At 46.1% G+C, this 27,948-nt stretch overlaps 1 non-coding gene across 1 annotated transcript; it reads left to right on the top strand.

Moving 5' to 3' along the window:
* Positions 1–11,743: 11,743 nt before the first annotated feature.
* LOC123454294 lies at positions 11,744–11,848 on the top strand. The gene has a single exon (XR_006633279.1). It is a non-coding gene; the product is annotated as a U6 spliceosomal RNA (small nuclear RNA).
* Positions 11,849–27,948: the final 16,100 nt, after the last annotated feature.

Raw genomic sequence — 27,948 nt, forward strand, 5'->3', positions numbered from 1 at the left:
AAGGGATTTTTGTTGTTGGTGGCGGTGGTGATGGTGATGGAGGTGGTTGTGCGGGGCATTGAACCCAGGACTTCACACATGCCAGACAAGCCTTCTAGCACTGAGCTACAGCCCCGGATCTAAACTGTTAACTTTATTAAGCAGCCTCATGCGGCCAGTGGTTTCGACTTTGGAAAGTGCAGCTTCGCAAAAAGAGCAGGGAGCCAGGTGGCCGGCTGTGCGCCTGTAATCCCAGCACCTGGGAGAATTCCAGCAGTCACGAGTTCAAGACAAACCTGGGCTACATAGGAATACCCTGTCCCCCACCCCACAAAAACCCTAAACAAACAAACAAAAAAAGAAAAAGAAAAAGAAAAAGAAAAGCAAATGAACTAACAACCAAAAGAAGAGACATGGGCAATGTGTTTAAAGCCTTAACAGTATTTGCTGTACTGTGGGGACAGCTTGTCCGTGAGTCTTCGACTTCCCTTGCTACTGAATTTTAAGTTGCGTAGTTGGGAGGATGGTCAACACCGTCTCACCCACAAGTTCTTTGCTCTCATGATTCTCCAAGCTGGCTGTGCATCAGCCTCGCTTTCGGAGATTCGACTGGGCAAGCTGGGAGGGGAGACTGGGCATCTGTGCTTCCCTGGCTCCCCAGAAGATTCTCTTCTGCAGCCAGGCTCGGGAACAACCACTTCACACAGAGACCCAAACCAGCAGCCCTTGGGCCAAACACACCCTCAAAACATATGTTCATCCCACACAGTGTTTTAAAATGTTTTTAATTAGTTGCCAACTTCTACAAATTGTAATTTTTTTTTAATCCAAAAAGTGGAGTTGAGTAAAGGCTGCCCCCTTCAGATCGCACGTCACTATGTGGTTAATATTACTTGCTTGTGGTACGACGGGCTTTGGCTCCTGGTAAACATTTGCATTTGAGAGCTCTTCTATGTAGAATAACCAAAGTAGGAAATAATGACCTGTATCAGTGCACTGTTCCTAGGATGGAGTCCCAACTATTCTTTGTTCTTTTTAAAATATTTATTTACTTATTTGAGGAGAGAGAGGGAGGCAGATAGAGAAAAAGAGAGAATGGGGGCTGGAGAGAGGGCTTAATGGTTAAGGTGCAGGCCTGCAAAGCCTAAGGATGCCAGTTCGATTCTCCAAGTCCCACGTAAGTCAGATGTGCGCGGTGGTGCATGTGTCTGGAGTTCATGTGCAGTGGCTAGAGGCCCTGGCATGACCATTGTCACACTTTCTCTCCTCTCTCTGTCTCAAATAAATAAATAAAAATAAAATCTTTAAAAAGTAAAAAGAAAGGGTCAATGGGCACACCAAGAACTCTATCCACTGCAGATGGACTCCAGATGCATGCGCCACCTTGTGCATCTGTCCTACGTGGGTACTGGGGAATCGAACCTGCGTCCTTAGGCTTTGCAGGCAAGTGCCTTAACTGCTAAGATATCCCTCCAGCCTTACTCTTTTTTTAAAGCATTTTTTAAATTTATTTTTATTTGAGAGTGACAGAGAGAGAAAGAGGGAGGGAGAGAGAGAGAGAGAGAGAGAGAGAGAGAGAGAGAGAGAGAATGGGCACACTAGGGCCTCCAGACACTGCAAACAAATTCCAGATGTGTGCGCCTCCTTGTGCATCTGGCTAACATGGGTCCTGTGGAACTGAGCCTTGAACCAGGGTACTTAGGCTTCATAGGCAAGAGCTTAACTGCTAAGCTAGCTCTCTAGGCCCCTGCCTTTTAAAAATATTTTATTTATTTGACAGGGAGAGAAAGAGAGAGAGAATGGGCGCACCAGGGCCTCCAGCCACTGCAAACGAACTCCAGACACATGTGCACCCCCCTCCCGTGTGTACCTGGCTAACGTGGGTCCCGGGGAATTGAACCTTGGTCCTTTGGCTTTGCAGGCAGACACCTTAACTGCTAAGCCATCCCTCCAGCCCGCTACTCTTTATTATTATTGTTAGTGGTATTTTAGTATTATTATTAGTGCACATGGGGGTGCACATGTACGTGTTTGCATGTGGAAACCAAAGGACACTCTGTCCCTCTCAGGTGCAGTCCACCTATTTTGAGACAGGGTCTCTCATGGGCTTGAAGTTCAACAGTTAGATTAGCTGGCCAGCGACCCCCAGGGCTGGCATTACGAGCATGCACCACCATGCCCAGCATGAGTGCCAGTGGTTCCATCAGCGCAGCCCATGGTCATCGTGGCTGAAGGAGCCGATTCTGATTCTGGCGTCATGTAAAACCCCTGAGTACATAGGAGGAAAGTCCTAATGTGAGCAGGGGTCATGCTTAAGATCAGGAGACCAATTCTATTTAGGGATAAGTCATAATAGTCTAGAAAAATATTGCCGTACTTGTATTTGTGCCCACCTTTACCTGAAGTACCACAAAGCCAACTATCAAGATGATCAGAGGAAACGCCTTTGTCAGACATTTCATTATAAGATATTTTGGGAAAAAAAAAAAACTATTAATTCTCTCATCCTTCATCCATGTTTTCCTTTTTTTTTTTTTTTTGGTTTCTTGAGGTAGGGTCTCACTTTGGTCCAGGCTGACCTGGAGTTAACTATGTAGCCTCAGGGTGGCCTTGAACTCATGGTGATCCACCTACCTCTGCCTCCCACATGCCAGGATTAAAGGCGTGCACCACCACGCCCGGTTCGTGTTTTCCTTTTATCATATATATATTGAGCTATGGATATTAACATTAAAAACAGCTGATTAGGGCTAGAAAGATGGCTTAGCAGTTAAGGCATATGCCCGAGAAGCCTAAGGATCCAGGTTTGGTTCCCCAGTACCTATGTAAAGGCAGATGCACAAGGTGGCACATGCTTCTGGGGTTCATTCGCAGTGGCTGGAGGCCCTCGTGCGCTCATTCTCAGTCCCTCTCTTCCTGTCTCTCAAATAAATAAATCAGATATTAAAAAGAAATAGCTGACTACACCTGTTTATCTTCACGCCCTTTGAGACGCCTGTAGCGAGAATGAGTGAAGAGCCCAAACAAGTGTGCTCTTGTGCCGTGATGCAACCAAAGGCAGGAAGGGCACCCACCGATGCAAACAGAGGAGGGTGCTCCTTGATTTAGAGGCCTGTTTTAGGAGTTTCACAGTCCTCTAAATCCCATTATTGATTGCGGGTAAAAGAAGCCACAGCTGAAATCTGACAGACTACTGAATAGGTGCTGATCCCAGACCCAGAGCCCCAAAACAGTCTCCACAGTTTTGTAGCTGGTTAAAACACTGCAATAGGGGTTTTCCACCAACAAAGGAGAAAGGATCCCATTAGGTCTTCAGTAAATGGCCTTCCTTCCAGGATCATGTTTCCAAGTGACGTCAACGATTTATAGCTGAAGGCACAGTGGATTTCTCAGCATACACGAAATAAATCTGTGGCATTTGATTGATTTATTTTTATTTTTTATTTATATTTATTTATTTGAGAGCGACAGAAAGAAAAAGAAAGAAGGAGATAGAGAGAGAAAATGGGTGCACCAGGGCCTCCAGCCACTGCAAACAAACTCCAGATGCGTGCGCTCCCTCATGCATCTGGCTAACATGGATCCTGAGGAATCGAGTCTTGAACCGGCGTCCTCAGGCTTCACAGGCAAGCGCTTGACTGCTAAGCCATCTCTCTGGCCCTTGACTGAATTTTTAAACAAATCCTTGAGACATCCATGACAGGGCTGAGACATTTCCTGGAACTGTATTCCTGCACACAGTGGAAATGTTGCTTGATGCTCCAGCCCAGTCAGTTTCACTAATTCAAGCCTGTTTTGTCCCTATTTTTTTTAAGTTTCCCCTGAATGTCAAATGCTCTCATTATTAAGATAATGAAGTAGGAATAACTTCCAAGCAGGAGACATGCAATGCAGAACAATCTTATTTATAATTGACGATGTTTATGCTTGCATTCTCCTCTATGTTTACATGTGACAAGCATCAGAAATAACATGCAGGATTTATTTCCACAGGATGGTTTTTGTCTATTTCAGCCACTTTCTGTCACTGAGAATGTTTAGACTTTTTATACATCTTTATTTCCTTCAAGCAATGCAACAGATTAATCTTTCTTTATTTAAAAAAAAAACCTTTTTATCTTATTTTATTGCTTGAGAGAAAGAGAGAGAGAGAGAATGGGCCCACCACAGCCTTCAGCTGCTGCAAATGAACCCCAGATGCATGTGCCACCTTGTGCATCTGGTTTACGTGAGTCCTGGGGAATTGAACCTTGGTCCTTTGTCTTCGCAGGCAAGTACCTTAACCACTAAACCATCTGTTGCAGTCAGGTTTGCGTTGCTGGCAGAAATTACCCAACGAAGAGCAGCTTGTGAAGAGGGAAAAAAAAAGGTTTATTTTGGCTTACAGACTAGAAGGGAAGCTCCACACTGGCAGGGGAAAACGGTGGCACGAGCAGAGACTGGACATCACCCCCTGGCAGGCCGACAACAGGAACAGGAGAGTGTGCCAAACACTAGCTATAATACCCATAAGCCCATCCCCAACAATACACTCCCTCCAGGAGGCATTAATTCCCAAATCTCCATCAGATGGGAACCCAGCATTCAGAACACTCAAGTTTATGGGGGCCACCTGACTCAAACCAGCACATTCCACCCCCGGACCCCATAAACTGATAACTATACATGATGTAAAATGCAATGCATGCATCCAACTTTAAAAGTCCCCATACTTTTTATCAAACCTAATGCTGTCCAAACATCCCCATAATTCAAGGTCTTTTAACTAAGCAATACCAAAACTTCCCCCAAGAAAGCCCATAATGGCACAGAATAAACACACTGCAAAAGATGGCACTGGGCATAGCAAAGAAATATTCAACCAATACAAGATTTAAAAACAGGGCAAACATCAAACTCTGTAGCTCCAAGACCAACAACTCTAGCCAGTGACAAATCTCCATGTTCGATAATTCTAACCAGCAACAAGTCTCTGGAGTTCCAATTCCGCCCCTCCAGCTAGGATACTCACAGTCCTGGAAAACTTCATCGAGGCCGGCAGCTCTCCTTGGCAGCCATCTCGGGGTCCCAGCATCTCCACTGGGTCTCCACTGCAACCCACGGTTCATCCTCAGGGCTCCATCTGGTCTCTATGCAAGCATCCAGCAAACCTGCTTCACACTGCCCATGGCCATTTCCAAAACACAAGACCGTGTTGCAAACTCAATGACCCTCTCTTTCCTGCATTTCTTGTATTCCACAATACCAGGTAGGGTGCCAATTTGTTAATACAGCAGGGAATAAAGCATACTTTGAAGAACAGGACACTCCTTGAGCACTCAGGCCCCTTCAAAAGAGTCCACATTCTTCCTGTTGCCCCCGTGCAGGTCAGCTGGCCCAGTCTCAAAGGTTGTAATCTCAAATAATTGCAGATGAACAGGCAGAAGTTTCAGCCCAAAGATTTCATTTCTGTTGCATATTCCTCTGCTCACACCAGCCCATTTCTATGCAATGCAACCCTGCACAACGTCTCAGGACACAGGCATGAGAGCAAACCTCTCACACAAACCGCTAGCCCAGTGAGGCAAAGCTCTTTCTCACTCTCATAAGCCAAACCTCACAGTCCATAGTTCTTACTGCATTCAGGCCTTTCATTCTGACCAGAATAGTCCATCAAGCTGTACTTACAGCACTGCAAGGCATCTCTTAGGCCAAGGTTTCAAATCATTCCACATTCCTCTTAAAATCAGCTCCAAAAGGCCAAAGCCACATAGTCAGGTGTCTAGCAGCAACCCCACTCCTCGGTACCACTTTACTGTTGCAGTCAGGTTCACATTGTTGGTATAAATCACCCAACCAAGAGCAGTTTGTAGAAAAAAAAAAAAAGGGGTTATTTTGGCTTACAGGCTCAAGAGGAAGCTACACGATGGCGGGGGAAAATGATGGCATGAGCAGAGGATGGACATCACCCCTGGCCAACATAAAGTGGACAATAGGAACAGGAGAGTGTGTCAAACACTGGCCTGGGGAAACTGGCTATAATCCCCATAAACCCGCCCCCTACAATACATTGCCTCCAAGAGGTGTTAATTCCCAAATCTCTATCAGCTGGGAACCTAGCATTCAGAACACTTAAGTTTATGGGGGACACCTGAATCCAACAACCACAGCATCCCTCCAGACCTTTTTTTTTTTTTTGAGGTAGGGTCTCACTGACCTGGAATTCACTATGTAGTCTCAGGGGTGGCTTCGAACTCACTGCGATCCTCCTACGTCTTCCTCCACAGTGCTGGGATTAAAGGCCTGCGCCACCGCACCCCACTGCTACAGATTTTTCTGCGATTGTCTCTTTTGCCCCCAGGGACTTTCTTCAGGCCTGCTGGGGTTGCCTGGGAGGCAGACCACAGTGGACTCTTCTTTCCCAAGTTCCCCTGACAGCTGGCTTCCAGTAGCCAATTAGGAGCTGTAGCAGGGCTGGAAGTGGGAGAAGAGCATTGCCCTGGACTCTGCCGCCCCCTCTTGCTCTCTGTTTTGGAATTAGCTCTCTGACAGTAGCTGCATCCCCCCCCAATCCTCCCAGTGACAGATCGCCCAGGATGGCTCTTCTCCACACTCTCACTTTTCACTGGGCTCCAGGAATTCTATCTCCTTTCTTTTGTCCCTTTTGCGCTTGATATGGTAATGGCTGTCCTCTATCCCTCACTACCCTTTGATTCCCTGTCCATATATCTGAAAGTGCTTCGCTGAGGCCCCCTTTTGAGTTGGAGTGAAGCTGGTTTCCTGCTGGGCCTGCGGCTCACCTGCGTGGTCTGTCTTCTTTTCAAACAGGTGAGGCTTGTGAAGAGAGGAGGAAGAGGAGACGGGGAAGCGGCCTGGGAAGAGAGGAAGCTTCAAGCCTGCCGGGAAAGACGGGGCTGGATCCGAACCAAGAGAGAATGAAACCCCGGTAAAGGGAGGAAGGAAATGTGAAGGGCTGTCAGGAAGGGGAGTGGAGGGAACGGGGCTTGAGCACCCATGACCCAGGAGGGTTAAGCCCGTAGGATGGGTGCGGGTGCATTCCTTTGCCGGGTCTCCGTTAAGGGCCACTTCTTAGGGTTCTCTGAAGTGGCTGCAGAAACTCCTTCAGGGAAGTGGCCTTTGGATTGATTGCCGCGGTGGTCACTAGGAGGAGGTCCCAATCCTCCCCAGAGCCCTGGGCGAAAAGCCTTTGTCAATTTCCTTCCCAGTAGACTGGGATTATGCGGTTTGGGGCACACCTGCTGAAAGGAGGTAGAAGAGAGAGTTACCTTGACCTCTAACATTGCTTTAGCAATCAATCCCGCTTGGTAAGACGTCACTAAATGAAGTGGTCACTAACCTGGTTGTTAGTTTTATTTATGTCCGAAATGGGTCTTTTAAAACTCTTCCATTTTTAATCCATTAAAAAAAATGTTTTGTTATTTATTTATTTGACACAGAAAGAGGGAGAGAGAAAGAGAAAGAGAGAATGGGCACACCAGGGCCTCCAGCCACTGTAAACAAACACCAGACGTGTGGGCCTCTTTGCGCATCTGGCTAACGTGGGTACTGGGGAATCAAACCTGGGTCCTTTGGCTTTGCAGGCAAACACCTTAACTGCTAAGCCATCCCTTCAGCCCTAATCCATTTTTTTTTATTCTCTTTTTGTTTTGTTTTTGGTTTTTCGAGGTAGGGTCTTGCTCTAGGCCAGGCTGACCTGGAATTCACTTGGTAGTCTCAGGGTAACCTCGAACTCATGGTGATCTTCCTACCTCTGCCTCCCGAGTGCTGGGAGTAAAGGCGTGCACCAACACACCCGGCTAGCCCTAATCCATTTTTTAATTTTAATTTTGTTTTTTGGCTTTTCAAGGTAGGGTCTCACGCTAGTCCAGGCTGACCTGGAATTCGCTATGTATTCCCAGGGTGGCCTCAAACTCATAGTGATCCTCCTACCTCTGCCTCTGGAATGCTGGGATTAAAGGTGTGCGCCACCATGCCGGGCTAATCCATTTTTTTAGTGAGCAAATGAATGCTTCTTTATGACATTTTCATACATGTGTAATGTGTTTTCCTCCCACTGTCCCACCCACATCTCCTACCTTAAACAAGACTAATCTTTTTGTATGTGTATGTATGTGGTTGCATGCATGTTAACATGTGTTCATGTATGTGTGTGTGCCTGCACATGCACTTTATTCTTTGAGACAGAGTTTTCTAGACTCGCTAGGGAGCACAAGGGATTCTCTGTCTCTACCTCCCCAGTGCTGGGGTTACAGGCGTGTGTCACCACTCCAGGTATTTATGTGGGTGCCGGGAATCTGAACTCAGATCCTCATGGTTGTGCAACAAACAATTAACCCCTGTGCCATTTCCCCCAGCGCAAGAACAACAGTCTTCATGGACATTATCACTACTTGTTTTCTTTTACCTGGTCATTTCAGGTTTTGTGGGTTTTTGTTTATGTAGTTTTGAAAACTGTTTTTATTTGAGAGAGGAGGAGTGAGTATTGGTGTGATAACGCCTTTTGCCACTGCAAATGAACTCCAAATACACGTGCCATTTCTTGTACATCTGGCTTTACATGGTAAGTACTGGGAAATCAAACCCAGACTGGATCTCACAAGCAAGAACCTTTAACTGTTGAGCCGTCTCCCCACTCCTTGTTCGTTCATTTCAAAGCAAAACTGAAACTTAGGTTTACTTAACACATCGTGTAAGGTCGTACCTGTTCTTGACGGTGACCGATTAACATTTTAGAGAAGAAGAGACTGAGGCTCTGAGACATCAAACCATTTGCTAAAACCCTCTAGCTATTTCATGATAGCCGCAGAGCTGATAACCGAACATGTAGAATATTGCTTTCCTATGGTGGTATTATTTCTCTTTAATTTGGCTTAAAAAACTTAAGATGTGCCAGGTATGGTGGCGCACGCCTTTAGTTCCTGAGGTTGAGAAGGCACAGGTAGGTGGATCACCATGAGTTCAAGGCCACCCTGAGACTACATAGTGAACTCCAGGTCAGCCTGAGCTAGAGTGAAACCCTACCTTAAAACAAAACAAAACAAAAAAACCTTAAGAAGGTTTTAACCCTCCAAAACAAGAAGGACTTGTTGCGTCTAACTCTCTTTCACTAAAATAGTTGATCTACATACTCACATTTGTCTCCCTTGAGACTCTTCTGTAATGACAGATAATAAGTAGAAAATACATAATCAAAACGACTCTGTGAAAGGCAGAGGCCATCAGCTGATGAAAACTTGATCTAGGAGTGCTGTGTATAGTTAATTTAGCGGCCAAGGAGACATGATTGTCAGGCTTTCTAAAAGACAGTTTGGACAAGAAGAATGATTTCTAATGGCAAGCCTCCTAGAGAACTTTGGGAACACAGACTGCGCGCACACTGGTCGGTACGGCTGAGGAAAAGTACTGGTATCGTTTTGACCTTTACTGTCCCCTGGCTTTGTCCTGTTGAAAGATGGTGAATGAACCGGGCGAGGTGGCGCACACCTTTAATCCCAGCACTCAAGATGTAGAGGTAGGAGGATCGCCATGAGTTCAAGGCCACCCAAAGACTACATAGTGAATTCCAGGTCAGCCTGGGCTAGAGTGAGACCCTCCCTTGGAAAACAAAACAAAAGAAAAATGGTGAATGTGAAACCTTCAAGAGGTTGGCCTACTAGGAGTTCTTTAGGCCTCTGGTACCCAAGTGTCCCCCCACACACACATACACTTTCCTCTTCCTCCTTTCCTCCCCTCTCCTTCCTGTTGGCAGGTGTCTACTACCAGGTAGGTAGGTAGGTAGGTGAGAAATTAAAGTCAGGTAGGATGGTACACACCTGTACTTCCACTACTAGGGAGGCAGAGAAAGAGGATTTCTATAAGTTTAAAAATAGGCCGGGTGTGGTGGCGCACGCCTTTAATCCCAGCACTCAGGAGGCAGAGGTAGGAGGATTGCCGTGAGTTCGAGGCCACCCTGAGACTCCATAGTGAATTCTAGGTCAGCCTGAGCCAGAGTGAGACCCTACCTCGAAAAACAAAACAAAACAAAACAAAAAGCTGGGGCTACATATGAGTTCCAACCCAGTCCAGTCTACCTAATACTTTGTCTCAAAGAAATGATACACACACACACACACACACACACACACACACACACACACAGAGAGAGAGAGAGAGAGAGAGAGAGAGGAAGTCCAGGTTGATACTAGATGGAAATCTGGAATCACACAACAGGCAAAAACTGAAAATAATATTTTTATGAAGTATACACATATAAAATGTATTGCCACTCATTTTAAATTTCTATAGAGGATTTTTAATTACATAAAGAAAAAAAAACTACCAAGATATCATGGTGTTTATAATGTGGGTGAAAGTAGAAATCTGACAACAAAAGCATGAAGGACAAAGAGAGAAAATTAAAGTATAATTGCATTTCGTGTGGAAGAAATACTGTTTGAAAGTAGATTGATAAATTTAGATAAGTTTTATAAAGCCTAGAGTAACTGCTAAAAACTAAAACAAAGAGGTATAACAACCAACAGAAAAGATGGGGTGGTACAGGAGAAGTAATCAATCAAGAAAACGGCACGGGCCTAGGGGTGTACTTCATTGGCACGGCACTTCCCTAGACTGCACAAGGCTCAATACTCAGCATGGGATGGGTAGGCATGCTACAAAAAATTTGTAACGGGGCTGGAGAAATGGCTTAGCAGTTAAGGTGCTTGCCTACAAAGCCTATGGTCCCAGGTTCAATTCCCCATGTACCCACAGAAGCCAGATGCTCAAGGTGGCACATGCATCTGGGGTTCATTTGCAGTGACTAGAGGCCCCTGATGCAGCCATTCTCTCTATCTGCCTCTTTCTTTGTCTTTCTCTCTCAAATAAATAAATATTTTTTAAAAACGTGTACCAGCCGGGCGTGGTGGCGCATGCCTTTAATCCCAGCACTTGGGAGGCAGAGGTAGGAGGATCTCCGAGAGTTCGAGGCCACCCTGAGACTACATAGTGAATTCCAGGTCAGCCTGAGCCAGAGTGAGACCCTACCTTGAAAAACCAAAAAACAAAAAACAAAAAACAAAAAACAAACAAAAAAAAAAAACGTGTACCAACATAGATGAAAATAAGAGACATTATGTTAAATAAATCATTTACAGAAATATAAATGCCACAGGTTCTCACATATATGGACACTAAAAGAAGTTATTTCTAAAGTATAGGGAAGAAAATAGTGGCTGCCATAACCTTAGAAGGGTGTTAGAGAAATTGGAAGAGGTTTTAAGATGAGAAAGAGGATCTGCCCCCACTGCGATTAGAAAGGGCAACAGGTGGATTTTACCAGGAGCAGGGTGGGGCTCCACCAGGAACTTCGGAATTCTTCCAGGCTGTTAGGCTCTCCTGATTGGTCCCTGTGATTTTCACCTAATTTGCATAACAATCAGGACCTGCCTGCATCTGTATAAATGCTGGGCTCAGCTTCTCAGCACACACATTCAAGGAAAGAAGGGAAGGAGGGAGGGAGGGAAGAAGGAAGAAAGGGAAGGAGGAAAGAAAGGGAAGGGAAGGGGAGGAGGAAGGGCTCCTGCCCCAGCCTTGGAGCACACTCACCAGAGACTATCAGAGAAAGATTGCTGATCCCGCCTTGGGGTCAGACTGGTTGTTGCTACCTGGAGAGCCATTTTTCTGAATCCCTCAGCTGGTCTCAGGAAACCTGCTGTGGACCCTAAGCTGTGACATTCAAGGCCACTTGACAAGCACCTTCAGGCCTGTTAAGAGTGAGACATATAACGCTCGCTTCGGCAGCACGTGTACTAAAATTGGAATGATACAGAGAAGATTCGCATGGCCCCTGTGCAAGGATGACACGCAGATTCATGAAGCATTCCATGAATTTTTTAAAAGAGTTAGACATATAACCATCTTTGCCCTCCTAGTTGGCAAATCTGCAGCCACCTGGAGCCCAAAGTTGTTGTTTTTTTTTAATTATTTATTTATAAGCAGAGAAAAGAAAGAGAAGGAGTAGCCACTGCAAACAAACTTCAGATGCATGCACCACTTTGTGCATCTGGCTTTATGTGACTCCTGGGGAATCGAACCTGGGTCATTAGGTTTTATAGGCAAGTTCCTTAACTGCTGAGCCATCTTTCCAGGGCAAAGGAGTCTAGCTTTTGTTGAAGTTGTATCACTCCCATGTAAATAGATCCTTGTTTGTTTGTTCACCCTTCACTGTCTGTCTATTTCTTTTTTTTTTTTTTTTTTTTCAAGGTAGGGTCTCACTCTAGCCCAGGCTGACCTAGAATTCACTATGTAGTCTCAGGGTGGTCTTGAACTAAGGGAGTGATCCTCCTACCTCTGCCTCCCGAGTGCTGGGTTTAAAGGTGTGTGCCACCATGCCTGGCTCTCTATTCCACTCTTTGAGTGGATAGGCAAGGACTGGAGAAGAACTGACCATTTCAGTGTGACCTCGGAGGAGACATGAATATCTGTTCACCTCAGATAACATGTATGACTAACCAAAGAGATGATCGATTCCTCCTAAGCTGAGTTTAATGAACCAGTGAGTTTATCAGTATGTGTGAGGGGTGATTTATAGGAGCATGGGTGACTCACAGACAGCTGCATCACTGAAAAGCCCACCCAGCCTGGGCATTGTTTCATGAAAACGCATTCCTGGAGCTCCTTATACAACTTGCAGATAGCTTAGCTGATAGGAAAATCTTCTCTGCCGGCAATTAGCATTGCTTATATAGTAACTCTGGGGAGGGATCTTGAGAATCTTGTAAGATTCAGAAGCTGCCTGAGCTTTGTAAGTTTTGTTTACTTCCTGAGCCTTGGGAGCCTCCTTCTCCTGCCAGCTGGGAATGTTTCAGTTTGGAGGAAGTAGTTCACAAGAGGCTACTTCATGGGTGCAGGGCACAATCGAAAATGACGAATAGCCTCTAATCCTTCACAGCACAGTAGGATGAGTAGGGCTGACAGCAATAAGTACAAGTTTTCAAGCTACCCAGTAGAGAAGGGTTTGAATGTTCCCAACGCCAAGAAATGATACATGTCTGAGGTGATGGAAGCCAATTACCTTGATCTGATCATTACACAACTGACTGCTCCTATCCAAATGTAACCGTACCCATCGACCAACTGTCTAGCCCTCTTCCTCTGACCCTCCCAGCTTCTATCACTCTCTTCTTCTAGCAATAATTTTTTTTTTTTAATTTCAGATCTTTATGGGATCATTCACTATTACCCTTCAGTGCCTGGATTACTGCACTTATCATATGTTCTTATCAGGTGTGAATATAATACCTACCTTAAAAAGTGGCTGAAAATAATGTTGAAATTAAAAGTGTGGGGCTGAGGGTGTAGGGAAGTAGTGGGGAGATTTGACTTGAGGCAAACACAGACATAATATATTGAAAGGAATATAATCCTTTTCTGGTGATTTTTATTGTCTGAATAAAAAAATTCAACAATATCTAGAAGACGTTATTAGAATGTACATATTTAGCATGATTTCTTCATGTCGACCTCATATCAGTTACAACTGATCTAATAGGGGAGCTGGGCGTCATGGCGCACCCCTTTAATCCTAGCACTTGGTAGGCAGAGGTAAGAGATCGCCATGACTTTGAGGTCACCCTGAGACTCCATAGTGAATTCCAGGTCAGCCTGGGCTAGAGTGAGACCCTACCTCGAAAAAAGAAAAAAACAAAAAAAAATTATGAGATATGGAGGAATACATCTTCTGAGAAATGGTGGAAATATCAACAGCAAGAGTATATGAATGAAGGTTGATAACCCCACTGAGAGGGAAGGAGGCGGCCCCGGCTGTGATCAAAACCAGCGGAAGGAGGAATCAGTTTGTAACAGACAAAATGCCTCTGTGTGCAAACTGTTTCTGGATCTATTTTTTTTTGTTGTTGTTGTTTTGTTTTGTTTGCTTATTTGCTTTTGAGATAGCCTTGCTCTAGCCCAGGCTGACTTGGAAGTCACACTGTGGTCCATACTGGCCTCAAATTCATGGTGACCCTCCTACTTCAGTGCTGGGATTAAAGGCTTTATAAAAGCAGTGCAAGGCTGGAGAGATGGCTTACCAGTTAAGGTGCTTGCCTGCAAAGCCAAAGGACCCAAGTTCAATTCCCCGGGACCCACGTAAGCCAGATGCTCACAAGGTAGAGCATACATCTGGGGCTTATTTGCTGTGACTGGAAGCCCTGGCACAGCCATTCATTCTCTCTCTCTTCCCTCTCTCTGCATTTCTCTCTATATCTCAAATAAATAAAGCAAAATAAAATAAAATAAAAATAAAGCCAGTGCAACTTATTTCTGACTGCCTTAGAAAGCAAAGGGGTTTCTCCACTCCCCCCACACACAACAGTGGAGATTGGAGGACTGGGGAACCCACCGTTCCATTTTCTCCCATCTTCTTGAAAAATCAGCGCTGCTTCCCAATGGTCACCATGGAAACAAGGCAACTGGAGCTGCTGTCTGTTGATGGGCCGTACTTTCTCTGTCCGAGCTGGCTGGCCTTCGGGATTGGTTCACATGACTTTTATTTCATTTACTGACACCCAGCCAATCAGGGCCCACCTGACAGTATATAACCCCTCCGCCCCCACACACTTAGCTCCTCAAGCACTTGGAGCACTGTCAGATTCGTGCGGGAAGAGAGGACAGTGGAAAGACCTGGCTCCTCAGGGCCACTTGCGCTTGGGGTCATGGGCCTGTTCCTGTCTCCAGTGGGACCCACTGCTCTGGTGGCCCTGGCTCCTGCCCCATTGGGACCTACTTCTGCTCTGGCTGTCCCAGTTCCTGCTTTGGTAAGACTCCTCTTAGCTGCTTGCCCGGGGTTTAGAGCAACGCCAGGCAATAGCAGCCCCTCGGTTGATACCCTGCTATCATGGAGAGCCTGGAGTTCTTTCAACACTGCCACCTTTGGACCCTCTTCGTTGGCATCTCCCCGCCACCAGTCCATTTTCCATTCAAACTATTATCGGATGAAAGTCCTAGCTTGCTCACACTGTGTCCATTTGCCCACTTAGTTCTTCACGATGGGGAGACCAGAACCTGGACGATTCTCGAGCAGGTTGGGTGTTACGGTCTGGAGGTGAACTGTCCACCCCTGGCTCGTGAGTCTCCAGAGGACAGGGCTGTTTCAGAGGCTGCGGAACCCTTCGGACGTGGGGCCCGGATGGTGGGCGTAGGGTCGTAGGAGCAGGACTAGGGCTTTGTTATGGCCTGGGGTCTCTGCTTCTTGATGGGGCTGAGATAGGAATAAACAGTCTCCTCCACCTCCACAGGAAAACCAGACCCACCGCTTGGCCTTCTCCACTGCGATGGACTGGACCATCTCAGACAATGGACCCAAGTACATTGTCCCTTAAAAAAAAAAAAAAAAAAACAACTTTTTTTTGTTTATTTTTATTTATTTATTTGAGAGTGACAGACAGAGAAAGAGGCAGATAGAGAATGGGCGCACCAGGACCTCCAGCCTCTGCAAACGAACTCCAGACGCGTGCGCCCCCTTGTGCATCTGGCTAACGTGGGACCTGGGGAACCGAGCCTCGAAGCGGGGTCCTTAGGCTTCACAGGCAAGCGCTTAGCCGCTAAGCCATCTCTCCAGCCCGTGGATTTATTTTTAAAAAGTACTTGGAAAAGGTAGAGCCTCCAGTGTAGCCTGTTCTAACTGGATTGCTAGGTAAATGGTTTCCCCTTTCAGCCAGGCAAGGGACTTACAGGCCACTGTGGTTGTGAGTTAGGGGACCAGGACATGACCAAGTCTTGAAGTGGCAGCAGACTTACTTGGCTTCCTCTTCATGGTACTGGCTTTTCCAGCACACAGAGAGCAAGGATGACAGGGTCATGGAGACTGGCCCCAGAATTTCAGAAAGCTGCTGAGGTCAGGCAATGTGTAACGGGGTTGGATTACCTGCGTGGGGCTCCAGAATTGGCTGTATATGGAGCTGGAATGTGAAGCCCAAGTTGCAATGTTGACCTCAGGATATTGGAGATACCAGGGCCCCTGGGACATCTTAGGGAGGCTGCATGCATGGAGCAGAGCTGGCCCAAGAGAAGCTAAGTGCGCGGCAGGTGACAGAGCTGTGGAGGACCACCCAAGCCCATCTGAGTCCAAAAGATGATACCACGAGCTCTAGGGGCCAGACATGGAGATGAAGACATTGATGTTTGTGTTGCTAATATTAAAAAGTATATTTTAGGGCTGGAGAGAGGGCTTAGCGGTTAAGCGCTTGCCTGTGAAGCCTAAGGACCCCGGTTCGAGGCTCGGTTCCCCAGGTCCCACGTTAGCCAGATGCACAAGGGGGCGCACGCGTCTGGAGTTCGTTTGCAGAGGCTGGAAGCCCTGGCGCGCCCATTCTCTCTCTCTCCCTCTATCTCTCTTTCTCTCTGTGTCTGTCGCTCTCAAATAAATAAATAAATAATTTAAAAAAAAGTATATTTTAGGGCTGGAGAGATGGCGTAGCTGTTAAGTGCTTGGTGTGAAGCCTAAGGACCTCGGTTCAAGGCTCGATTCCCCAGGACCCACGTTAGCCAGATGCACAAGGGGGCGCACGCGTCTGGAGTTCTGTTTGCTGTGGCTGGAGGCCCTGGTGTGCCCATTCTCTCTCTATCTTCCTCTTTCTCTCTCTGTCTGTCATTCTCAAATAAATGAAAATAAACAACAAGTGTGTGTGTGTGTGTGTGTGTAATTTATTTACTTATTTGAGGAAGAGAGAGAGAAAGAGAAAAAGGCAGGCAGAGAAAAAGAAAGTGCATACACCAGGGTCTCCAGCCACTGCAACTGAACTCCAGACACATGTGCCACCTTGTGCATCTGGCTTACGTGGGTCCTTGGGAACTGAACCTGCATCCTTAGATTTCAAGGGCAAGCACCTTAACTGCCAAGCCATCGCTCCATGCTGCTAACTTTTGTTGTATTGTAGCCTGATATTTTCCCTGTATTCTCCCATTTCTTTCTTTTGTAACGGGAATTTTTACTTTGTGCCATTGTGTAGTAGAATTATGTAACTTGTGTTCTGACTTCACACGCAGGTACTGCCAGCTAAGAGATTGCCTTGAGTCCAGACGAGAATTTGGAGTTTTGAGTAACGGAATGCCTGCCAAAGACAGCCTACAGGAGGAAGTTTCCTGTTTTATTCTGGTTCATGGTTGGAGAAGGCACAGTCCACCGCGATGTAGACGGCGTGACAGTTGTTGCTCACACCTCGGATCAGGAATCAGAGCACATAGCCCGCAGCTGAGGGCGAGCTGTGGTCCTGTGGCTCCACCTCCACCCCTCCAGCCTCTCAGCTAGACCCACATGCGAAAGGTTCCGTAATCTCACAAAACAGTGCCACCAGCCAGGGACCAAACATGAGACACTTCAGAGTACAAGGGGCATTTCACATTCCAACCCACATTCTGTTTAATATTTGGTCCCTGGCTTGGTGTCCCACTGATGAGAAAAGTCACATATATATGTAAAACCCAGTGGCTTAAAAACAAGAAGGGCTTTTATTTCTCACAGTGCTGTGAGCTCTTCTGTGGCCTGTCTCAGGCTCACTCATCAGGCTGTATTCGTTGTCAGATCGGCTGGCCTTTCACCAGGACATTTTCTTAGCATGGTGGTCTCAGGGACGTTGTGGGACAGTGAATGGCCTAGGTTCTAAAACACCGTGTTACTTCAACTATATTGTGTTGGTCAGAGTCACAGCTCAAGCCAGATTCTTATTTTGTTTTGCTGAGCCAGGGTCTTGCTATGTAGCCTTGCCTAGTCTGGAATCACTATGTAGGCCTATCCTCAAACTTATGGCAATCCTCCTGCCTCTGCTTCCTAAACGCTGGGATTTTAAGCACATGCAACTGTACCTGGCTTTCTGTTGTCGCTGTTGCTGTTTTGTTTTGAGATAGGGTCTTATTTTTTATGTTTTATTTATTTAGTTGAAAGAAGCAGATGGAGAGAGAGAACAGGAGAGAATGAGCATGCCACGGCCTCTAGCCACTGCAAATAAGCTCCAGACACATGCGCCACCTTGCGCATCTGGCTTATGTGGGTCCTGGGGACTCGAACCTTGGTACTTAGGCTGCACAGACAAGCACCTTACACACTAAGCCATCTCTCCAGCCTGGGCCTTATGTTCTAGCCCAAGCTGACTTGGAGCTCATTATGCACTCTAAGCTACTCAAAATCATAACAATGGCCTTGATTCAATTTCCCTAGTGTTGGAATTACAGTCATGAGCCACCACATCTGGCTCAATGCAGATTCTTTTTTTTTTTTTTTTTTTTTTGTATTTTTTAAATTTGAGGTAGTGTCTTGCTCTAGCGCAGTGACTTAGAATTCACTATGTAGTCTCAGGATGACCTCGAACCCTCGAACTCACGGCGATTCTCCTACCTCTGCCTCCCAAGTACTGGGATTAAAGGCGTGCGCCAACACACCTGGCTCAGTGGAGATTCTTAAAAGAATTTGTGATCATATTTAACCCACCTCAGCTCACACTCTGATTGTAACTATTTATATTCCTCATGTATAGTTAAAAACTTCAATGTTGGGCTGGAGAGATGGGTTAGCGGTTAAGCACTTACCTATGAAGCCTAAGGACCCTGGTCCAAGGCTCAATTCCCCAGGACCCACGTTAGCCAGATGCACAAGGGAACGCATGCGTCTGGAGTTCGTTTGCAGTATCTAGAGGCCCTGGTGCACCCATTCTCCCCCCCCCCCTCTCTCTATCTGCCTCTTTCTCTGTCTGTCACTCTCAAATAAATAAATAAATAAATAAGTAACTAAATAAAATTTCAATGTTGCTCGACAAAGGTAAATGGCCTCATCTCTAAGTTGGTTTGTCTAAGATTTTTTTTTTTAACCTGAGGACTTGGACTGGACAGAGAGCAGCAATATAATTATGATGGGGACAGACCACATTCAACAGTGTTAGTGTAGGGGACTTACCATACAAGAAAGACCAACAGTCTAATAATATAGATTAGTGTTTTGGTTTGATCCCTGGGGGATTGGAGGCTGAGGTCAACTGCATGGAAATTAATCATACCAATGTAATGGAGTCTCAGTAAAATCTTTGGGCATGGGCTTAGGTGAGCTTTCCTGGCTCTAAGTATTTCATGCCCTATGATGACACATCTGTAGCAGGAAGTAACACATACTGACTCGTCCTGGAGAAGATAATTGAAGCTCTGTGTGATGGTGAATTTCACCTGTCAACCTAATTGAATTAAGAAATACCTAAATATTAGTGAAGCAACCAATCTGGGCTGTGTTGACGAGGGCATTCCCAGAGAGGATTAACTGGAGAGGAAAGATACGTTTTGGATGTGGGCAGTACCATCTTTGTGGACTGAGTCCAGGAGCGAATGGAGGGAAAAAGAAAGCTAACTGAGAGTCACCCACCATTCTTGTGTTTCTGTTTCCTGCTACACCACCCTTTTGTTTTGTTTTGTTTGAGGTAGGGTCTCACTTTAGCTCAGGCTTACCTGGAATTCACTATGTAGTCTCAGGGTGGCCTTGAACTCACGGCGATTCACCTACCTCTGCCTCCCGAGTGCTGGGATTAAAGGCGAGCGCCACCACGCCCAGCCCAACCTCCCTTTTAATGCTACAAATCTTCACCATTTGCCATATGGATTGGTTAAGTGGTTCTTGGGCCTTATGTTGCATAGGCTGCTGCGTTATTTTCTTACCCACTGCCGTGACAAGATACTTGTCAAGGAGGGAAGGATTTATCCTGGCTCCCAGTTTGAGGAAGCAGTGTATCACGGTGGGTAAGGCGTGACAGCAGCTGGTCTCACACATCTGTAGTCGGGGGGAAAAAGCAGAGAGATGAAAGCCTGATTGCTTTTTCCTTCTTGTTGAGGAAAAGGTGCTTGCTAGCCCTTGGAATGCTGCCTCCCACATTTAGAGTTGGACCCTTACCTCAGCCAAACCTTTCTGGAAACACCCCCACAGACATGCCCAGTGTTGTGTTTCCATGGTGATTCTAAACCCAGTTGAGTTGACAAGGAAGAACCCGAGGCCAGGCGTCGCGGTGCACACACCTTTAATCCCAGCGCTGGGAAGGCAGTGGAGGATCGCCGTGAGTTTCAGGCCACCCTGGGACTACATAGTGAATTCCAGGTCAGCTCTGGACTAGAGTGAGACCCTACTTAAAAAAAAAAAAAACTAGGGCTGGAGAGATGCCTTAGCGGTTAAGGCATTTGCCTACAAAGCCAAAGGACCCAGGTTTGATTCCCCAGGACCCATGTAAGCCAGATGCACAAGGGGGTGCATGCGTCTGGAGTTTGTCTGCAGTGGCTAGAGGCCCTGGGGCACCCATTCTCTCTCTCTCCCTCTGCCTCTTTCTCTCTGACTCTCTCAAATAAATGAATAAATGAATAATTTTTAAAAAGACTAACCACTGGAATTGTGATATTAGAATGGCTGGGAGGTTTAAATTCTGGGTAGACCACTCCACACTGTTTTGATTTACTGGGAGGATGGATGCTGGATTCTAAGCAGCATGCCGATAGGAAAAGCCACAGTGGACAAGGGTTTGTTAAGTCTTTGCTGGTGTCTTGTTTACTCCAAAATATGGAACCTTGGCATTTGAGGAGACGGCAGAGTAGGAAGTCTCTCTGAGCTCTCCCTGCCCTTCTCCCCTGAAGGATGCCACAAACCTCAGTTGAAGGACTAAAGACACAGAGGCACCAAGTAAAATCCGAATACCAAGCCTGGCTAAGACTGCTCCACTGTGTGACCATTCGAGTCTACCCTTTTGTCCTCCAATCATAAGTCTGCATGGTTGGTATCTACATATACAGAATTTCCTGTTTCTTGGGGACTTCATTTCTGATGGTTCCATTGTCATGTAAAACTTGTATTAAATAGATTTGTCTATGTCTTCGAGTGTTCTGTGCTGCACCAGCAGAATGCCAGAGACTGGATTATTCATCCTGAGCAGAAAATCATTTTTCACAGTCTGGAGGCTGGGAAGTTCACCTCAAAGGTGCCAGCAAGCTCCTGGCACAGCGCTGTGTGCTGCATCATAATATGCCAGAAGGTACACACATACAAGGGCAAGAAGAAAGCAACAGAAAGAGAAAAAGGAACAAACTTCTCCCTTGTGGCCTAATCAGTGGTATGTGTTGGATATTGAACTCAGGGCCTCTTGCATGTTCTGTACCTGTCTGGACTCTTAACACACTTACAATGGCAATTAAATGTCCACATGACATGAACAGAGGGGACAGCAGCAAGTTTGTCTCTTGCCAATCTGTTTTTTAATTACAGGAGTCTTAGCCAAGAACCCGGAGCTAGGTGAGAAGTCTTGACTCACCCGCAAGGGTTATTCTAGCAAGAGTTTCTGGGCTGGGGAGATGGCTTAGCAGTTAAGGCACTTGTCTGCAAAGCCTAAGGACCCATGTTCAACTCTCCAGATCCCACCTTAGCCAGATGCACAAAGGTGGGGCAAGTGCAAGGTCACATGTGACCACTAGGTGGCGGAAACGTCTGGAGTTTGATTGCAGTGGCTGAAACCCTGGCGTGCCAATTCTCTCTCTTTCTCTTTCTTTCCTCCCTCCCCCCATCTCTCTCTAAAAATAATAATAAAAAAAATAAGTAATGAAAAAGAGTTCCCATACTATCTCCAAGTCATGAGCAACAGTTTTGCTGGGTTTTCACTGCATAAACCAGGCATTGCTGGCTTTTCCTGACTTCATGGTACTTTCGTCACTGTATTTCTACCTTCTGGGGCCTTCTGCCTTTGGAGCCTGTCTGCTACGCAAACCCAACAAGGCTTTACATGTTGAGTTTCTTGTGGCAGCATTCGCTCCTCTTTGTTGTGGAATGAAACACGCAGGATCTTAGTGCCGTAAATCAACATTCACCACGTCACCTGATTGTGAGCAGGCCAAGCTTCCTGATGCTCTCGCTTGGGTTGGATGCAAACCTGAATTTCGCTGCAGGGTCCACTGACAGGTGCTGAACTCATTTGGGGCTACTGGGATGGGCTGTGTCTCTTTTTCCATTTGGACTTTAAAAAAAATTATTTATTTATTTGAGAGAGAAAAAAACGGGAGAGAGAGAGAAAGAGAATGGGCCCACCAGGGCCTCCAGCCACTGCAATCAAACTCCAGACACATGCATCTGGCTTACGTGGGTCCTGGAGAGTTGAACCGGGATTCTTTGGCTTTGCAGGCAAGCACCTTAACCACTAAGCCATCTCTCCAGCTCCCATATGGACTTTTATCCTGAGCTTTAGCATGGTGCTGTTGTCTCCAGGAAGCATTCCCAGAACGTGAAGATGGAAACAGTGTCACTTCATGTGCTCCAAGCCCTGGGACTTGCAAAACCCACTTCTGTCACATGCTATTTGATAAAGCAATAGTAAAGCCAGCCCTGAACCAAGAGATGGGAAAGTTTTATTTATTTATTTTTTGTTTGCTTGTTTGTTTTTCAGACAAGGTCTCAGGATTTATCCCAGTCTGGTCTCCAATTCATGACTCTCCTACTATTGCCTCCAAAGTACTGAAAATACAGGTCACCACACCTAGCTAGAATCCCCCATAGCAGGAGCTGAGAAGAAATAGACATGTGAAACCTAAAATTAGAGTATTCTTAGATTGAAGCCTCAATATCATAAGATGCCAGCCTCTTCCAATAGATGTATGAAATCAAAGTTAATCAACTGAAATCTCAGAAGAGCATTTCAGGACACTTTGAGAAGATGTTTCCTGACAGAGATTTTTTCTTCATTAAAAAAAAAATCTTTAGGGCTGGAGAGATGGCTTAGCGGTTAAGGTATTTGCCTGCAAAGCCCAAGGACCCTGGGTATAATTCCCCAGGACCCACGTAAGTCAGATGCACAAGGTGGCCCATGTATCTGGAGTTCCTTTGCAGTGGCTAGAGGCCCTGATGCACCCATTCTCTCTTCCTTTCTCTCTCAAATAAATAAAATTAAGTTTAAAAAATCTTTCAAAAACTCCTTTTTTTTTTGTTTTTTTCTAGGTAGGGTCTCACTCTGGTCCAAGCTGACCTGGCATTAGCTATGTAGTTTCAGGGTGGTCTTGAACTCAAGGCTATCCTCCTACCTTTGCCTCCCGAGGGCTGGGATGAAAGGCGTGTGCCACCACGCCTGGCTTTAAAAACTCTTTAAAAGAATAGCTTTAAATTTGTGAAGTTACAGAGATAATAGAGCGTGTTCATGTGCTTTCCACCCAGTTTCTCCCTTAGTATGGTACATTTGTGACAAGTTATGAACCGATACATTATTATTAACAGAGCCTGATACACAACCGAATTACTTTAGTAGTACCAAATGTTCCATTTCTCGTGTCTTTTATTTATATTTATTCATTAGCAAGCACAGAAAGATTAAAAAAAGAAAGATAGACAGGGTGGGCCTGCCAGGGCCTCCAGCCACTGCAAACAAGCTCTAGATGCGTGCGTCACCTTGTGCCCCAGGCTTCTGTGCGTGCTTGGGAATCAAACCTGGTTCCTCAGGCTTCGCGGGCAAAGGCCACAACCGCTAAGCCATCTCTCCAGCCCCACTCATGTCTTCTTGAACTCCTCCTGGGTAAGGCACTTTTCCAGACTTCTCTTATTTTCTATGACCTTCACAGTTTTGGGTAGTACTGCTCAGGCAATTTTTAGGTGGTTCCCCTTTCTAAGGTAGGGTCTCACTCTAGCCCAGAATGGCCTGAAATTAACTATGGAGTCCCAGGATGGACTTGAACTCATGGCGATCCTCTTCCCTCTGCCTCTGGACTGCTGGGATTAAAGGCGTGTGCCACTGCGCCCGGCTCAGGTTGTTCCTCTCTTAAGATTTGTCTGTGTTTTTTTTTTTTCCTCATGATCAGACTAGAATTCTGGATTTGGGGCAGGTAACCGTAGAGGTGAACTGTGGACCCTCTTATCACATCCAAGGTGTACACTGTCGACCTGACTTTACTGAGGGTCACCTTGGTCACCTCAACAAGATGGCTGCGACATTATGGCTCAGTCGTGGTTAAAGGTAAAATGTGCCCGTTGGTTCATGGGTCTGAACAGTTGGTGCCTCGCTGGCGGTGCTGTGCGTGAAGGCTGTGGAGGCTCTAGGAGAAGGAGCCTTGCTGGAGAAAGTGGGCCTCCAGGGATGGGTCTCCAGGTTCTGTAGCCTGGCCTCACTTCCTGTTTGTTTTGTGCATCCTGACTGCTGATGCGGTAAGCCGGCTCCCCCTTCCTGCCACCTCGCCTTCCTGCACACCATGGACTCTACCTCTTGAACCTGTCAGCAGGAATTAAACCCTTTTGGTCGGATCAGGACTTGCTCACAGCAAGGAGAAAGTGACTAGCACACACCTCCGTCACTTTTCATGCTGTGCTCTTGGAAGGAAGCTATTAAGCCATGCGTGGTGGCGCACGCCTTTAGTCCCAGCACTCGGGAGGCAGAGGTAGGAGGATTGCCGTGAGTTCGAGGCCACCCTGAGACTACATAGTGAATTCCAGGTCAGCCTGGACCAGAGTGAGACCCTACCTTGGGAAAAAAAAAAAAAGGTTATTTGATAAAGCCTACCTTATTAGTTACATAAATTATTTAGAATCAAAAATTTTCTTTTTTATTAAAGTATTAATTTGAGGCCTTCCTTAAATGATAGGTGGTTGAATCAAATAATGTACTGTTTCCAAAGACAGCTACGAAAATGAATGTAAAAGTATTTTGGATTATTTTTTGCTTGTGTGTTTGGATACATGAGTGTGCCATGTGCATGTGTGTGGTAGATATGCATTGTTGTATGTGGGCACGTGTGTGTGTGTGCATGTGTGTAGGCCAGAGGTCTACACTGGGCATTGTCCTCAGTCACTCGGCACCTAATTTTTGAGACATGGTGTCTTACTGACTCTGGAGCTCACAAGTTTCGCTACACCGTTTGTCTGTCGAGTGCCTCCTGACTGCCAATGCGGTGAGCCGCTTCCCCCTCCTGCCACCTCGCCTTCCCCAAGGATCCTCTTGTCTCCGTCTCCCCAGAACACGAGCCTTAGCACCTGACTTTTATGTGAGTGCTGGGTATCCAAATTCAGGTCCCCATGCCCGTATCCACTGAGTTATCACCTATTTCATTTTTATTTACTTATAGAGAAAGAAAGAGAGAAAAAAAGGGCACTCCAGAGCCTCCAGCTGCTGCAAATTAACTTCAGAAGCATGCACCACCTTGTGCATCTGGCTTATGTGGGTCAGCAGGGCTTTACACCTGAGCTTCACCCCCTCAGCCCAATATAAGAGATCAGTATGGGGCTGGAGAGATGGCTTAGCAGTTAAGGCACTTGCCTGCGAAGCCTAAGGACCCAGGATTGATCTCCAGATCCCACATAAGCCAGACACACAAAGGTGAGGCAAGCACAAAGTCGCACTTGCCCACTAGGTGGCGCAAGCATCTAGAGTTCATTTCCAGTGGCTGAGGTCCTGATTGCCAATTTTCTCTCCCTCTCTCTCTCTCTAAAATAAAATAATTTATTTTTTTTAAAAAAGGGGGCTGGAGAGATGGCTTAGTGGTTAAGGGTTTGCCTGTGAAGCCTAAGGACTCAGGTTGGAGGCTCAATTCCCTAGTACCCACATAAGCCAGATGCACATGGTGGCGCATGCATCTGGAGTTCATTTGCAGTGGCTGGAGGCTCTGATGCACCGTTTTATTTCTGTCTCTGTTGCTATCAAATAAATAATAATTTTTTTTTTTTAAAGAACCTGTGATGAGGACTGGGAACCCAGTTGTGGTGGCTCACACTGGAAATCCAGCCTTGGGAATGCTGAGGAAGGAAAAATTGCCACCAATGAGGTTAGCCAGGGCTACAGAATGAGACCCTATGCTGAAAAGCAAAGCAACAACAGACCAAGAAGGGCTGGGAAGAAAATAATAGCAGTAGAAATTTTGGACACTGTAATGTGGATGGCAAAAGTGCTAAATGAATTACTATGGATCCAGAGAAACAGATCCTAGATCCTACATTGTCCATGCCAAGCATCGAAGTCGCTTACTTTGAACTGCAAACCCCAAAGTGCCAGAAATTGGCATCAGAGATCTCTGGAAATGGAACAGGAGTTGCAGATAATTGTAGGTCTGAAAAGACGAGGATGTTATTTATTTATTTATTTATTTATTTATTATTATTATTATTTTGGCTTTTCAAGGTAGGGTCTCACTCTGGTCCAGGCTGACCTGGAATTCACTCTGTATTCTCAGGGTGGCCTCGAACTCTTGGCGATCCTCCTACCCCTGCCTCCTGAGTGCTGGGATTAAAGGCGTGCGCCACCACACCCGGCTTATTTATTTTTAATACGACTTGCAAATCCAGTGCGGTGGCGCATGTCTGGAAATCCTAGCACCCGGGACACTGAGGCTACCAGTGGTTCCGGGCTAAACTCCGTGACGTAGACCCCGCCTGATGAAAATGGGGAGTCGGGGAAGTCTGCGTGGGAAGCCTCCCTTGTCTGCGGCTGAGGCCTCCTCACAGGTGTCCTGAGGATTGTCGGAGTGAGCCCTGATGTGGGAGCAAAGTTACCCTGCTTTTCCTCTCTGAAGACAGAGAGGGGAGAGAAGGTCTGGCAGACAAACGGAGAAGGTAATTAACACAGCCTTGAGCACTCAGACCCCCTTTCGCTTTCTCCCCAGTCTGACTCAACACTACTGCTCTTCCAGTCCCCTTGGGGACAAGGCTTCCCTGAGGACTCGGTGAGTGATTAAAGACGTGGCAACGCCCCCTGAGTGAGCTTCCTTCTTTCTCTGCGGTCTGCAAACAGTATACCATGATGACCACGCGGAGGCTTTTGGGCTTTGCCTGAAGTCTGCAGCCACCGACCTTCTCCTAGGGAGAGCAAGGGGGTTAAGGAAGTTTATGCACTAAAATTATAACAATGTAGCTTTCTAATTGCTCTTGGCTCCTAGAACACTGGAAGCTAGGATTATACCCTGCAGAGAAGAAACGAGAAGAGTTTTCTTTTAGAAAATTAGATCAATCTGAGAGAAAGCCTGAAAAATTAAACTGAGGACTGGGGAGATGGCCCACTGGCTGAAGACATTTAATTGCAAAGTGAGCCAACACTGGTTCGATTTCCAAGCTTGCCAAGTAGCCATGTAAACCAGATGTAAAAAAAAAAAAAAAGTGTCTGGTGTTTGTTTGCAAGGGCAAAAGAAAGTGGCGTGACCTCCCCCACTCCTCAAAGAAATAAACAAATACAAAATTTAAAATAAATCAATTAACTAAAATGACCTTATTTTTGAGGCAAGCCCAACAGATTGGTCCTTTTTTTTAAATGAGAATGAGAGCAAGAGTGAGTGAACAAGAGAGAGAGAGAGAGAATTCGCGCAGCAGGGCCTCCAGCTACTGTAATCAAACTCCAGAGGTGTGCATCGCCTTGTGTGGATGTGTGGATGTGTGACCCTGTGTGCTTGCGTCACCTTGTGCGTCTGGCTTATATGTGATCGAAGAGTCAAACAGGAATCCTTAGGCTTCGCAGACAAGTGCCTTTACCACTAAGCCATCTCTCCAGCCCTAAAATGTTTATTGTTTAATCACATCAGTTATATTCCAATAAACAAACAAACAAACAAACAAACAAACAAAGAACTCAGGACTGGAGAGACGGCTTAGCAGTTAAGGCATTTGCCTGTGAAGCCCAAGGACCCAGGCTCGATTCCCCAGGTCCCACGTTAGCCAGATGCACAAGGGGGCCCACGCGTCTGGAGTTCCTTTGCAGAGGCTGGAGGCCCTGTTGTGCTCATTTCATTTTCTATATATCTTCTTCTTTTTCTCTCTCCTAAATAAATAAAGTACTTAAAAAGGAATGTAAGCCCGGCGTGGTGGTGCACGCCTTTAATCCCAGCACTGGGAGGCAGAGGAAAGAGGATCACTGTGAGTTTGAGGCCATCCTGAGACTCCATAGTGAATTCCAGGTTAGCCTGGCCTAGAGTCAGACCCTACCTTGAAAGATCAAAAAAAAAAAAAAAAAAAAAAAAAAGGAATGCAGAGAAAAC

This window comes from Jaculus jaculus, chromosome 13 (genome assembly GCF_020740685.1).
Source record: "Jaculus jaculus isolate mJacJac1 chromosome 13, mJacJac1.mat.Y.cur, whole genome shotgun sequence".
Classification (NCBI taxonomy): Eukaryota; Metazoa; Chordata; class Mammalia; order Rodentia; family Dipodidae; genus Jaculus; species Jaculus jaculus.